The sequence below is a fragment of the Staurois parvus genome, unplaced genomic scaffold (genome assembly GCF_062004578.1).
Source record: "Staurois parvus isolate SC_StPar_1 unplaced genomic scaffold, SC_StPar_1.0 ptg000074l, whole genome shotgun sequence".
In the NCBI taxonomy this organism is placed as follows: Eukaryota; Metazoa; Chordata; class Amphibia; order Anura; family Ranidae; genus Staurois; species Staurois parvus.
This window is the reverse complement of record NW_028317870.1, coordinates 1,846,531-1,861,891: the sequence shown is the minus strand read 5'-3', so window position 1 is coordinate 1,861,891 and position 15,361 is coordinate 1,846,531. Positions and strand designations below refer to the sequence as shown.

The window sequence follows — 15,361 nt, the reverse complement described above, 5'->3', positions numbered from 1 at the left end:
ACGACACACAGGAGGATATATCTTCTAGTCATCACAATCTGCATAATAACACACACCAATAATAATGTGAGCATTACAGCATGAAGTAGACATCATTTGACAGTGTCGCATCATAGAATTAATACATTACCAAAGCTATGTGGAAGTGAGAAGGAACAAATCCCATCGGAACCATACTGCCCAGGGGGTCACGGGAAAGCCGTAAGTTCAACCAATTGATGAGCCCATATAGCCTTGGCAAGAATCCGAGCGTCTTCTGGCCACTAAGGGGCTTCCTCTCAGTCTCGCTTGGATTCCTGGCTTTTAAACCATTTTTCTGGAAGCTTTCCAATAGTGGGCGGGCGCCACACCCACCACAGGAGGAGCTAGCAGAAAGGTTCCGTGAGGATAACAGTCACGCTCAGCCACCATATTGATTCCACATCGTTATCTGAAAAGTTACACTTTTGCTTCAGTTCAGCTTCTTATCTACCCTAAACTTCTCGTCTACCCTAAACTTAAAGATTTCTAACTTTTCAAGCAAGTATCCATCTTTAAACAGGTTCTTATATTCTAATGTGACATTACTAGATGTCGTAAACATATTCAATTCCATAATAAATTGTCTAGCGAGCGCTACCTAGAGAATGAGATAACTTGTACAACTGTGTTCAAAATAATAGCAGTGTGTTGAAAAAAGTGAATAAATCTCCAAATCCTTCTAATTGCTTTTATTTCCATACACACAAATGCATTGGGAACACTACACATTCTATTCCAAATCAAAACATGAAGAAAAATATATCAAATTTGTGTTGTTCCTCTAAAACAAATTGAAGAAAAGTGAATATTAGACTGTTCAAAAAATTTGCAGTGTTTGTATTCTTCTTTACAAACTCAAACATTCACTATATAAACTGAAAAATGTTTGAAGATTTTGCTTTCCTTTGAATTAATTAATATTTAGTTGTATAAGCATGGTTTCTGAGAACTGCTGTACATCTGTGTTGCATGGAGTCAACCAACTTCTGGCACCTGTGAACAGGTATTCCAGCCCAGGATGATTGGACTACATTCCACAGTTCTTCTCCATTTGGATTAAGTTCTGGGGTTTGGGCTGGCCACTCCATAACGTCAATCTTGTTGGTCTGGAATCAAGATGTTGCACGTTTACTGGTGTGTTTGGGGTCGTTGTCTTGTTGGAACACCCATTTCAAGGGCATTTCCTCTTCAGCATAAGGCAGCATGACCTCTTCAAGTATTCTAAAGTATTCAAACTGATCCATGATCCCTGGTATGCGATAAATAGGCCCAACACCGTAGTATGAGAAATATCCCCATATCATGATGCTTGCGCAACCATGCTTCACTGTCTTCACAGTTTATTGTGGCTTGAATTCAGTGTTTGGGGGGTCATCTGACAAACTGTCTCCGGCCACGAGACCCAAAAAAAACAATCTTACTTTCATCAGTCCACAAAATGTTGCGCCATTTCTCTTTAGGCCAGTCAATGTGCTCTTTGGCAAATTGTAACTGCTTCAGCACGTCTTTTTTTTTTCAACAGTGGGACTTTGCGGGGGCTTCTTGCAGATAGCTTGGCTTCACAAAGGTGTCTTCTAATTGTAACAGTACTCACAGGTAACTAGATCTTCTTTGATCTTCCTGGAGCTGATTGTTGGCTGAGTCCTTGGCATTTGGCTATTCTATCCATTCGAATGGTAGTTTTTCGCTTTCTTCCACATCTTTCAGGTTTTGGTTGCCATTTTAAAGCATTTGCGATCATTTTAGCTGAGCAGCCTATAACTTTCTGCACTTCTTTATATGTTTCCCCCTCTCCAATCAACTTTTTAATCAAGGTACGCTGTTCTTCTGAACAATGTCTGAAACAACCCATTTTCCTCAGAATTTCAGAGAGAAATGCACTGTATCCAGCATGTACAACATTTGCTACCTTCCTTCCTTAACCTCCCTGGCGGTATTCCCGAGTGTAGCTCGGGGTAAAATTTCTGTACCAAAAGCGGTAACCCTGAGCTACACTCGGGCTTATCATGCGGCGCTGCATAGGGAGTCCCTGCAGAGCTTACCTTCTCCTTCTCTCCCGCGATGTGTCCCCTGCAGCGTTCCTGGCCATCTCCTCCGGCTGATGCCGGCATCCGGCTTCTGTGTTCCGGTCCCTGTGACGTCGGGACGTACGGGCGGCGGCGGGAAATTTGAAAATTTCGTGGCGGCGCGAAATTTGCAAATTTATAACAAATGTCATTTTTTTCAAAACAAATTTTACATAGTAAAACATTGCTGTTTCAAACCATTTCACATACATTTTGTCCCTAGTGGTTTGTCCTGTCCCCTGTCTGCATTTTGACTGTTCTTTCTGCCTGGAAACTGAGAAAAGTCCATGGCATCCAAAAAGCGTCCCTTTATGTCAAAAGCGGGTTTAGATCAGCTAGAGAACAGCGATAGTAAATCAGAACCACTTGGAGAATTGAGTGATAATGATTCGTGGAGAAATTAGTCATCAGACACTGAAAACAATTTTGCGACTTTGCTCAGTGATGTGCGAACTTGGCGCTATATTTCAAATTTCAGGTTTTTGGTTAGATTATATTATTGAATTAAATGTATTATTATTGAATTAAATGTATTATTATATTATTTTTTATGATTTATTAAATTATAATTTATGATTTTGTGTTTCAAATTTTATCATACCCGGGATGTTTAATAGACTCTTGTTTGGACAGATTTCAGTGAGTTATTCCTAAATATTACAGCCTACAATAAAAAAAAATACATATTTCCATGAAAAATAATGGTACCGCTTTCAGCACCAAAAATCTGAAATATTCATACCACCAGGGAGGTTAAATAAGGGCAATAATTGCCACCTATTTTTTTTAAAGAATGAATGACCTCACTAATAGAACTCCACACTGCTATTATTTTGAACATGCCCCTTTCAATTAGTGATTCAATTACACAGAATCAGCAGCATGCATGTCATGACTGTTGGGTCTGTTGGATTTCTATTACTCTACTACACCTGCTAGTAAATTATTTGCCATGTAGAAATATAATTTTTACCAAAAACAGTGATTGATCAGGTTAGTGATGTCTGACTGCTATTATTTTGAACACAACTGTATATGTAGAGAGCCGCTAGAACACCAAAAAGGTAACCAACACACCTTCCAGGAAAATATGTAAATAATAAAGGTGCAGCGCTGGGGATAGGAGCAATAAGATGCAAGTGGTAGTCAAATATAACATGCAATGTGCAAAATCGTCCTTCAAAGCACAATAGGGGGGCTACAGCATCTGGACATCTAGCCACCGCTGGTTGCCATCCTGAATCTCTGGTCAGTATTGTTTTTTTTTACATACCTACATTGGAATAAAGTTCATCCATACAATATCACACTATGTGGTGTCCCTTATTGTTCTCTCTTCGTGAGTGCCACCCTCCGCAGTGCCTGCCCTAAGAGGTGACCCCGGATGTTGTGATTTACTGATGAACCCCGGAATCCTGTTGCGTGACTGGTGACTAGATGATAGTGAATGCAGCTTGACCGGAATATGGATGACCTTATGTGTTCCTGATGATACAGGAGACCTCCTTTATGCGTATTTAATACACACTTCTGGTGAGTGCGCATTCTGTTCATTAATAATTATCTATTACCTCTGGATCACATATTCACACCATAAGCTGTGACTCTACAGGATCCCCACGTCACACGTCTCTTTATTTGGACGCTTCATTTGACTGTGATTACCATTAGTGATATCATGTATTGTGCTTTGAAGGACGATTTTGCACATTGCATGTTATGTTTGACTACCACTTGCATCTTATTGCTCCTATCCCCAGCGCTGCACCTTTATTATTTACATATTCAATTCCATAAACAAGTTTTTAATCTTACTCTAAGCAGAATATCTTGTGACTCTGTTTCTTTAGCCTAGAGAAATGAAATCAGTCACATTTCATGCTGCTGGCATTTGGGCAGCAATGCTTTATTGTAAAAATTACCCAGGAAACAAAGGGTCCAAGGCCAACACATTTCATAGGCATTACATTCCACCTCTTGGCATTGGTCAATTGGTTTCCAGGGTCTGCCGGCATCACACTATCAAATACCAGCCCAGCTTCCATATTATTATTAATGCCAATAAAAAACCAACAATAATAAGAGCCCACTTAAGTAAGGTTCCAACCAGCCGTCTGAACATTCCTTCCGATCCAAAGGTCCAGTCAAAATCCTTAAAGAAGTCTGAGATGCTTCGTGCTATGTCCCAGGTGGTGTCATTAATAGGCTTAAAATGGGCCTGAACCTCCTCCAACCTTTCAACTTCATGGGAGATTCGTTCAGTCTCATCCTCTATAAAAGAACAACAGGCATCACCTACCACATGGAAAACACCACCTTGGGCTGCCAGGAGGTAGTCCAGAGCCACCCGGTTCTGAAGTACCACCTGGCGCATTTGTTGTTCAGCTGATACTGCAGAAATAGCCTCACCTGTGGCATTGAAAGCTTCTAGTAAATGAAGCAAATAATCAAATTTTTGTGTATAAGTCCCCCCACACCTATCGGGAAAGACTAATTTCCAAAACTTTCCAGCTCCCGTGGTTCTGAGGTTATGGTACTTGTCTCGGTAGTGTTTCGAGGGGAGATATGGGAATACTGAGACAACCCTCCTGGGTATTCGGGTAGTGTGTCCACTCTATAGATGGATTGAACGACAAAGCCTAAACCACAGTGGTCCTGTTGCTCACATGGGAGAGTCTTGTAAGCCTGATCTCCACAACCAATATAAATTCCTTGCAGCGAGAGGGGCTATGGCTGCCTTGCAATGGCTAATATCATACTTGTAGGTATAGTCCATATGTTTTTTACCAATCTATGCTGGCATATGCATAGTTCACATGTCTTCCCTCTTTTGTATCTAATCTATCCCTTCCTCCAAAATGATCTAATGGGGTAGCAAGACCTGAACTCACTTTTCCCTTTTCTGCATTCCCAAACCACCAATAGCACAACCAAGCATCTTCATCTTTCAGTCCCGGGGTGCCCACTGTTTCTTTCTTATCCCAACATTGCCGCTGCAAAAGCACATCAAAAATGATGATGTCGACCAATAGTCATCATTGTCACTGTAATGGGCGTAGTTTTGTCAGTTGTAGGGAGGCTACCTGACCCCAAGTATAGTCCATCTACCACCTGTTTTTCTTGGATAGTTCCCAGGAGGTGAAATGGGGGAGCAGAACGAGTCTGATCCATCACTCTATGGTGAAATGTTCTTTTATTTGCTTTGTTCAGGCAGGGTCAGAGCCAACCCCAGGTAAGGCATACCTATCTGGTGACTCAGAGGAGCATGTGCACACATCCAGCATGGTTTGCAGTGGTGCTCAGCCAAGTACACCGCCTGCATTGATTTAATCAATGAGTTGTGTGCTTCCCACTGGCTGGGGTTCCTTGGTGGCAACATAGGCCCACAAAACCTGCTCTGCTGGATTAACACCTCTACTACCTATGGTTCTATTACAGTAGCATTAGTACACAAATACAATCCATTTTTTTTTTACTTCAAATGTGTATATATTGCTTGACCCTCTAGAGTAGTGTCCATTGTCCAATAAAATGTCCCTGCATCTGCTGCCTCCCAGCAACAGTGGACCGTTTGCATTGTCCATAAGACCTCTTCATACCCTTCTGATGGCTGCAAATAACACGCCAGGGGGTGAGAGTGTTCCGCTTGAATTAAAGGCACATCTTTCCCGAACAGGTGCAGGGTACCATTTTCAGATATCATTCCTTCCTTATTAAGCACCTGAAGTGCCAATGTAGTTCCTGTAAGACTGTTGAAGGAGTTGCTAATGTCCAACCTTACTTGCCCTCCGACTGAGGGTGTTGATGAATTTTGGTTTGGAGCATTAGACAAACTCTCCTCTTCCTCTTTGCTTGCCTCCGTTGTAAGCATAGGGATGTCAGGGATTTTACTATCATCTGCTTTCACTTGCAGCCTTGGATTCCTGGATAACAGGATCACCACCAGATTTACCCATAGTAGGTACATGGCTGTCTCCTGAAATTTCCCAACGGAGTGGCGTATGCACAGGCGTCACAATAGCATGTTACAGGATGGTCCTCATTTCCTATGGAAGAAATAATTCTTGTGAATATCAAAGTTTTAACACTAACGCCAAGGGTTCACTTCACTCCTTAAACTTATTTCTATTGTCTTAACGTATTGTTTGCAAAGAGAAAAAAAAACTATTGCATTAACATCTTTCATCCTAAAAGAAAAAAAAACACAAGGTACCTTATCACTGTTATAATTGGTATTGTCTTACAGCCGCTCACCCTTTTAACTCCTGTGAGACACTTCCTGGAGTTTTCTAGGTCCTATAAAGGCTGCAAGGTGGAAAGAGCCCTTACCACCCCACAGTTAATGTATTGTTAATGTTTTCTCCCTAAGGAAGCATTTTCCAGACTGCACATGCTGCCACTTGTCCTTTCCATCCACTACAATAATCAGGGTACTGTCATCACTGGAGGCTATGATTTCAGCCTGCAACCGGGGACCATTTTCCTGGTGCCACCATACCCGGCGCTAGCTCTCAGGATTTCTTTACCTGTAACAGGTGCCAGAGCCGATGTAGGAGGTGGCTCCTCCACACCCTGGTCACCTGTAGATAGATCTGAAAGCATGTGACCTGTACAGCCATGGTTTAGCATTCTTTGTAGCGGGATCAAACCACTAGCCAGTGGTCTGTCTTTAAGTTGCTTAACTGCTATGGGAAGGTGAGTCATCCAAGCACGCAACTCTCCTAGTTTCCTTAATTGTTGTTTAAGTAGGCCATCCATGCGTTCCATGAGGCCTGAGGCTTGTGGGTATCATGGGATATGGTATACCCACTGAATATCATTTTCCTCATCATATTGTTTAACTTTGTTTCCTGTAAAATGCGTACCATTATCAGATTGTACCTGCTGAGGTGATCCATACATAGCTGCTACTCTCTCCAGAGTAACAATGGTGTTATCTTGATTTGCCCTTCGGCAGGGTTGGGACACTATCGGTCAGGGCTCCGGGTATGACCAGAGGTGTGTGGACTGACACAGGGAAACGCAGGCTTCAGATATAGTATAAACAATATAATTTAAGATTAAACAATACATAAACGCAGTGCAAGACTAAACATAAACACAGTGCAAACAAACCAAACCAAAACCCCCAACAGATAACAAAAGAACAATACTAAGCGTAGTTGGATGGGCCGGGTCAGGAACAATCAGGCAGACAAGGTACCAAAGGAGCAGACTGGAGAGTGGTCAGGAATAGCAGAGGTCAGGACAGGCGGAGTTCAATCAGAGTCAGGGATCAAGCAGGATCAGACAGGAAGCCAACAGGATGCAGGTACAGGGGCTCTTGGGAAAACATACACCAAGGCCCTGATTGCAAGTCTGGCCATTCCTTATATGCACCTCCTGCAATCAGCCTCAGGTGTTTTGGCTAATTGCAGAAGTGAGCCTCTGGTTGCTGAGAGCACCCGCTGGCCAGTCCTGGTACTGCAACCCACAAGGCAGGTGAGTCACACCACTATTGGCGAGTCCATTCCTGACAGTACCCCCCTCTCAAGGAGCGGCCTCAGGACGCTCCAAACCGTCCTAAATGGGCAAAATGTTCCACCGCCCGGATCCGGTAATTGGCGGGATATCAAGGACTGGTACATCAGGCTGGGCACCGGACAGAGGCACATCAGGCTGGGCACCAGACAGAGGCACATCAGGCTGGGCACCAGACAGAGGCACATCAGGCTGGGCACCAGACAGAGGCACATCAGGCTGGGCACCGGACAGAGGCACATCAGGCTGGGCACCGTATCATCTGGCAAGACTGCAGGCACCGAGTCATCTGGCACAACAGCGGGCATCGGGGCTTTAAGCTCATCAGCGGGCACCGAGTCATCTGGCAAGACAGCGGGCACCGAGTCATCTGGCAAAACAGCGGGCGCCGGGTCATCTGGCAAGACTGCGGGCGCCGAGTCATCTGGCAAGACTGCGGGCGCCGAGTCATCTGGCAAGACTGCGGGCGCCGAGTCATCTGGCAAGACTGCGGGCGCCGAGTCATCTGGCAAGACTGCGGGCGCCGAGTCATCTGGCAAGACTGCGGGCGCCGAGTCATCTGGCATCAGGGTATCAGGCTGAATTGCGGGTGCCGGGGCACCAGGCTGAACCATGGAAAGCGGGTTCTCAGACGGCAGGCTGACCGGTTTGGATACTGGCAGGATGGTACTGGTTGGAAAGAATTTTCGCTTTTTCCTGGTTTTAGTTACTGGAGCACAGGAAGTAAGCGCAGGTTTGTAAGTGGATAGAGCAGCTGTAGGAAGAGAAGAGCTGGGGGATGGAACAAAGGAGGGAGCAGTTGCTACAGAGGACTTCTTTACAGGGTTAAAGAAAGGATAGGTTCAGAGAGTGGGAGCAGGGGACTGATATGTGGTAGTTAGCAGAGTATACTGGGCAGTCACTGGGGGTGCTGTCGGGGATGCAGGAAGAGTGCCTTGAGCAGAGGAATGACGTTGCAAGCTGACTGAGGCTGGGTGCAACAAGTCTGACCATGTCTGCAGTATTGGTTGAACAAAGCTCAGCTTACACAAAGCCTGTCTGGTCAAAGACTGCACTGCGTTTATACAGTCTCTTAGTACCTGTTGTGAACATGCAGAATAACGCTCCAGAAAGTAATCTACATCATCCTCCAATAACCATACCAGGGACTCTACCTGGTCGGCACTAAATGGCAGCAAAAATTCATCCCTGCTTTCGGGGGTACCAGATGAGACCAACTCTGCACAAACCTGAATCAATGGTTGCACCTCAGAGAACTCTGTGCCCTGATCTACTAGGCAATGAGCGATCCTTATGCACTCTAGTAGTTGATCCCTGGTATACTCCTTCAGAGTCTGATAAGCATAATCTCTGTCATCAAACACTAGAAGAGACAAATACACCACCTCATCAAGATTCATCCTTACCAGCAACAATAAGCCAAGATGGCTTCCCTGTGCATCCACTTCTGGTCAGGATTGGCCTTGGTGTAATGTCAGGGCTCTGGGTATGACCAGAGGTGTGTGGACTGACACAGGGAAACGCAAGCTTCAGATATAGTATAAACAATATAATTTATTTAAGACTAAACAATACATAAATGCAGTGCACGACTAAACATAAACACAGTGCAAACAAACCAAACCAAAACCCCCAACAGATAACAAAAGAACAATACTAAGCGTAGTCGGACGGGCCGGGTCAGGAACAATCAGGTAGACAAGGTACCAAAGGAGCAGACTGGAGAGTGGTCAGGAATAGCAGAGGTCAGGACAGGCGGAGTTCAATCAGAGTCAGGGATCAAGCAGGATCAGACAGGAAGCCGACAGGATGCAGGTACAGGGGCTCTTGGGAAAACATACACCAAGGCTCTGATTGCAAGTCTGGCCATTCCTTATATGCACCTCCTGCAATCAGCCTCAGGTGTTTTGGCTGACTGCAGAAGTGAGCCTCTGGTTGCTGAGAGTACCCGCTGGCCAGTCCTGGTACTGCAACCCACAAGGCAGGTGAGTCCCACCACTATTGGCAAGTCCATTCCTGACACTATCAGTCCTGAAAAGGTGTCTACAGCAACACAAATGTATTAGCAATTTTTGTTATTGGGCAGGGGCCCTGCATAATCTATTTGCCATATCTATTCAGGCCCTTTTCCTCGTAGCAATTTACCATAGGGCTGGAGACAAGATCTTTTCCTGTGTTTTTGACAAACAGGGCATTTGGTATTACATTTTTAATTATGTCAATGGTGAGTCCCAACCCTCTTTGCTGTGCCCACCTGTAAGTGGCTTTTTCTCCCAGGTGTCCGCATTTCCCATGGGCCCAAGCAGCCAGTCCTTCCACCGCATCCATGTCCGGGGGGACGACCACTTCAGCCACTTTGATCGGCTATAGATCATAAAATCCTTAGCAGCCCATGTGGGCATCCATATGGCCAGGCCATTAGCAACTGACCATGAGTCTGTATACAGCTGACATTGACCAGGCATTTCTTTTACAAGGGCTAAATACAATTCTGCATATTGACTGCTCTTACCTTTTCCTTCTTCCTGCATGAATTGTTTAACAGGCCTGTAGGCCACAGCTTTCCAGTGACGCTCTGCTCCGTTATATTTAGCAGAGCCATCAGTGAACCAAGCATGTTGCTGCTCTTCCAGTGTGAGTTCACTGAAAGGCTTACCCAGTTTCACAGGTGATTCCACTTGCTGATGTGGATTATCTAGAGGGGTTGCTAGGGCCTCTCATGCTACCTGTTCATGAAGAGACACCTGCAGGCCCTACTTTAGCCCTATCTTGTATGTACCATTTCCATTTAATGACACTGGCCTCTTGGGCATGGCCCTTATGGTCTCCTCAATTATGTTGTTATGGTGTTGCAAGATCTTCTCCCTGTTAGATGCTCTGGCCCACTCAGGCTCTGATGCCAAGGCAGTATCCAGTCTTTTCCCCAAGATTTCAAGTTTATGCTCTAACCCTTCCAACTGCTGGGGGGTCACCACCGCCATGGGTGCTGGGGGGTCGAGGGAGTACACTGTATAAGAATGTCCTCCTGCGCTCCACAGAGTAACTAAACAAGGCCAGCTGCTACCATCTATACCCTTCACCTCGAGATGAAAAAATATCTAATAATGGATGAAGCGCTCAGCCATGAGGGTAATGAGCTAATTAAACTAAATATAAACGGATACATAAACATGAAATAAAGTGACTTGAAATACATAATAATTTTGCTTTGTTTGCACATTTATTTGGAGCACTAGTCACTTTATTTCATGTTTATGTATCTATTCGTTTATATCGAGGGAGTACACTGCCCGTTGTGACTTTAGAGAGTGACAAATCCAAAAGAGGAGTAGAAGGCGGCAGAGCTGATCGCAAAGTGGGATAAAGGAGATTTAAAACCTCTGTATACTGAAAAGGTGACAGTTTAGATTGGGACAAATCCATGGGTGGGGCTGATGGGAACACAAGGTCTGGTTTCTGTCTCATTATTCACCTTTTTCTCATGCAATCCCTTCTTTTTAAACATTTTGTCTTAATAATTCAACTTTTAAAACACATTTTTAAACTCTTAAGACACACCCTCTGTTCTCTGAGCAAAAACGAAAGCAACCACACCCTTGGCTCAATGCCCAGACATTGGCTGAAAATCGAAAGTAAATTTATTTTCCCTCTGAAATTACCTTAACCCTTTATACAATATATTTTATGTACAATATATCTCTACATTACAACTCTATCACTTTAATAGCACAAAATGTTACAATAAAAATTGCCGACTACGCCAACAACAGCAAATGCTGGGTGCAATAACTAAAAGCAAGTCATATACACGCACACAATCAACATACAGGTACTTTTTAATCAGCATTTACACCATTACATATTCTACGCATGTGAAAGACCATCTACCCAATGATTACCTGCCCTGGCACATTATAGCATTCACTCGGCACTCCCAAGAAATAACAGAATCCAACTGCAATATTCTTGCACTGTCAAAACCTCCACTTTTATTATCACAACAAACAGGAGGATATATCTTTTAGTCATCGCAATCTGCATAACACACACCAATAGTAATGTGAGCATTACAGCATGAAATAGACACATCATTTGACAGTGTCGCATCATAGAATTAATACATTACCAAAGGTATGTGGAAGCGGGAAGGAACAAATCCCATCAGAACCATACTGCCCAGGGGGTCACAGAGAAGCCGTAAGTGCAATCAATTGATGAGCCCATATAGCCTTGGCAAGAATCCCAGTGTCAGAGCATCCTCTGGCCACTAGGGGGCTTCCTCTCTGTCTCGCTTGGACTCCTGGCTTTTAAACCATTTTTCTGGAAACTTTCCAATAGTGGGTGGGTGCCACACCCACCACAGGAGGAGCTAGCAGAAAGGTTCCGCGAGGATAACAGAGTCACGCTCAGCCACCATATTGATTCCACATCGTTATCTGAAAAGTCACACTTTTGCTTCAGTTCAGCTTCTTCTTACCCTAAACTCATCTACCCCAAACTTCTTCTCATCTACCATAAACTTAAAGATTTCTAACTTCTCAAGCAAGTAGCCATCTTTAAACAGGTTCTTATATTCTAATGTGACATTACTAGATGTCATAAACACATTCAATTCCATACACAAGTTTTTATCTTACTCTAAGCAGAATATCTTGTGACTCTGTTCCTTTAGCCTAGAGAAATGACATCAGTCACTTTTCATGCTCCATGGGCAACAATGCTTTATTGTAAAAATTACCCAAGAAACAAAGGGTCCAAGGCCAACACATTTCATAGGTATTACAGGTACCAAGCCATGAAGTGTCATAAAGGTGAGTAAGAGGATCTTAAAGTCCATGCAAAACCTGTCGGGTAGCCAGTGCAAGGACTCCAGGATATGGGTAATATGTTCACTTATACCAACCCTAGTCAGGATTCTGGCTGCAGAATTTTGTACATATTGTAATTAGTGGATTTAGGTACACCAGAGAGTACAGCATTGCAGTAGTCAAGTCGGGAGAACACAAATGTGTATATCCAGATTTTTAGCTACAGTGTATGATGGCATAGGATGCAGCCGAGCAATGTTTCTACAGTGCTGACATTTTGTACATGTGCATCAAAGGTTAAACTAGTGTAGGGAACTGTTATTTTATACACTAGTTGTGGTTTGTTTACATTCATATACAGCCACTACCATAGAGGTCCCATTGCAGACAAGTCCCTAGGTGTGCTTCCTGCCCCTGCAAGGAGGTCAAGAATCCCCAGGATGTTATATAGTTTGTTTTACAGGAAATATCAGGCAGAGGGTGCCAGCCTGCCATGTGCTGTGTATCTGGGGAGAACTGTATGGTGATTTGTGAGTAATGATCCAGATTAACAAGGCTTCTATCTATCTAGTTGTTACTGAAGCAGATTAGGTCTGCCTCTGTTATTGGAACCCTAATATCCCTGTAAGAGAGATTTGTGGTTCATTACCATTATTCTATTTACACACTGCAGAATCCTTATAGTTGTCTGTCTATATATATATATATATATATATATATATATATATATAGATAGATAGATAGATAGATAGATAGATAGATAGATAGATAAGTGTTTTCACCTGCATAAGACTGTCAGGTGAACTTTCTGTTAATTGCAGTGTATCTTTGCAGCCTCTTTGCTTAAAGCCATAGCACCCTTATTGGTCTGGATCTCCCTTTAGCTAGGATTAGCATAGGGAGCATTTGATAGATTAGGCTAGAGGTAGGTTAGGCATCCGATGGTCACTTAGACAGATAGAGGCCCGGTTGCGGTGACAGCCCAGTTTAGGGATAGGGACTAAGAGTAAGGAGAGATAGGGCATTTTATCCTTTTAGGTGATGCATCGCTGATCGTCAGACAAGCAGTGCATTCATCCGCATAGAACGTGTTACTTGGACGCCATCGCAGCATCTGAAGTGGAAGTGTGCATCTTATTGACTTTCACCTCTCCAGGGGCCCCTGCAACCGGACTGCGCTATAACCCATGGTTGGAGGTATTCTGTATACTACATGCACATATACCCGGGTATAATTGCAACCTCCCAATTTATGGTAAATTGTAATTCCTCAATGTTATTCTTATGCATCCTGTTTTATGTGGCTGCTTTATATAAACTTTGCATTAATCTCATACAGGTGTGGTGACATGTTTTCATGTTAGAAATATAAGCTGGGTGCATTAATACTGCTATGTATAGTTACTTTAAGTTGTCTACCTGTTATATTCCTAGAAAGGGGGAGTCTCCTCAATTGCAGGATCCCTATTCTAGGTGGAGGCACTGCCATTTGTATTATCACAACCCCCTCTTCCATATAGCGAAGGCTCAGGATTGCCTACTCATATACAGGTTAGCGCCATAGCTTGTTTGGTGTGGGCCATTTCACATAACCCCCCCCCCCCCAAAACAGGGCTAAACTAGCATCAAAAATAACCCCTATTTTTCAATTTAGACTGAAGCCAAAGTACAGTGCCATTTATAGATAGGCTGCCAGGACTGGCCTTACATAATTGATGAGGGTGCCAATAAGCATGACTTCAGTCTTGTCACAGTTTAACTGAAAGAAAAGTGTGCGCCATCCATGTTTTATATCACAAATACAGTTAGAAGAGAAGTAGCCAAAATAGAATCCAGTTAAGTGTGAATGTATATCTAAGTGTCTTGAGCGTAGTGATAATTGAGCCCAAGTTATCTAAGCAGTTGGGCAAGTGGAAACCTGTAAATGCTAAATCGTGTGGGACCTAAGATAGAGCCCTGAGAAACACTGAAATTGACTGGACCAACTTCAGACTGGAATCCACCAAAAGAAACAAAGCGACAGCTTTTAGTACAATACAACTTAAAGCATTTCAGAACCAATTCTGAGATTCCAAATATGGTTTCTTTTTAAAAATATATATTTATTAGGGTTTTCACTTGGTAAATGGTATTACAAAAAGCAACATAGCCTATGACAATAGACAATTGCCTAAGGTGGCTGAAGAAAGGCAGGACACCTGTACAAAGTATGGGATGCAGAATAAATGGAGCACATGTATTTAAGGCACAATACAATAGTAGGTGCAGCAAGATTATTACATTCATTCCCAAGGAGTGGAAGCCTGGAGTCATTGATAATTCCTTTACCCTGGTCTTTCTAGTTTAATACATTAGAATAGGAGATTTGTGGTTAAGATTTGTTATGCATCATGAGCTCCCTAGGGTAGCGGGGAGGAGGGAAGGTGGGTGGCTGAGCCATTAACCGAGTTGGTCACTTGAAGCTTACCCAGAGAGTTGGTCAGTTGGGCACTTAGATACCAGTCAGTATAGCATAACAGTTCCATGTGGGATGTGAGTTCAACTGGTGAAAAAGAGTGTTCCAAGAAATGTCTGCATCTAGAGATGCATCGATGAGTGGACTTAAAATTTTGAGTAACTATTCCAGGTTAAAAAAAGGTTAGTTAAAGCCTGTATTACCACCTTAATTCGTGAAGGGTTAAGGTGCATCCAAATTTGTAAAAGTGCTCTGCAGGCCACTAATAGATATGGGTCCACTGTGGAAGTGTAGAAAGGTGTGTTGAGCTTGTAGGATCTCCATAGCTAAAGTGGCAAATCATGGGATCTTTGGAGAATTTGAGTGATGTAGTGTAGTACTTAATCCCAAAAGGCAGACTCGATTGCATTCCCAAAGGCAGTGGAATAGGGTTGGGCAGTTTTGATTGCCCCAAGAGCATGTTGGATGTGCAGAGACCGCTTTATAAGTAG

The 15,361-nt window shown here is 43.4% G+C and overlaps 1 long non-coding RNA gene across 1 annotated transcript in view; it reads right to left on the bottom strand.

Moving 5' to 3' along the window:
* Positions 1–3,827: 3,827 nt before the first annotated feature.
* The window catches only part of LOC149469328 (uncharacterized), a 54,916-nt gene continuing 43,382 nt past the window's right edge, over positions 3,828–15,361 (bottom strand). The window contains exon 3 of the long non-coding RNA XR_016311611.1: positions 3,828–6,133. This is a non-coding gene — a long non-coding RNA (uncharacterized LOC149469328). The remainder of the gene's footprint in view (positions 6,134–15,361) is intronic.